This window comes from Phytophthora parasitica (genome assembly GCF_000247585.1).
Source record: "Phytophthora parasitica INRA-310 unplaced genomic scaffold supercont2.236, whole genome shotgun sequence".
Lineage (NCBI taxonomy): Eukaryota > Oomycota > Peronosporomycetes > Peronosporales > Peronosporaceae > Phytophthora > Phytophthora nicotianae.
Genome location: NW_008649222.1, coordinates 13,799 through 14,282, shown reverse-complemented (window position 1 = coordinate 14,282; position 484 = coordinate 13,799).

The window sequence follows — 484 nt, the reverse complement described above, 5'->3', positions numbered from 1 at the left end:
TACGTTCGGAATTCTACTGGAGTGGTATGCACGCTGATGTGGAGCGTTTCGTGAAGGAGTGTTTAGATTGTGCCAGTGGCAAGGGGCGGCCTCCGAATGAGGGACCGTCACCTGGGAACATTGAGCCGCGTCGACCGTTCGAAGTGGTCTCGATGGACTTCGTGACACATCTACCGATATCATCCCAGGGTAACACCTTTCTGTTACTGTTCCAAGATATATTTTCCGGATACGTCATGTGCAAACCGATGTCGTCTGCGACCGCCCAACATGTCGCCGAGGCGTATGAGGAGCGGGTGTTCCGCAATTTTGGTGCGTCAGCGATGATCCGACACGACCAAGATCCCAGATTCATGAGTGAGATTTTCACCAGGTTCCGAGATCTCCTTGGCAGCAAACAGCGAGCCACTCTGGGATACAGACCCCAAGCTAACGGTCAACAGGAACGATCGGTACAAACTGTCATCCGGAGTGTACGAGCCTA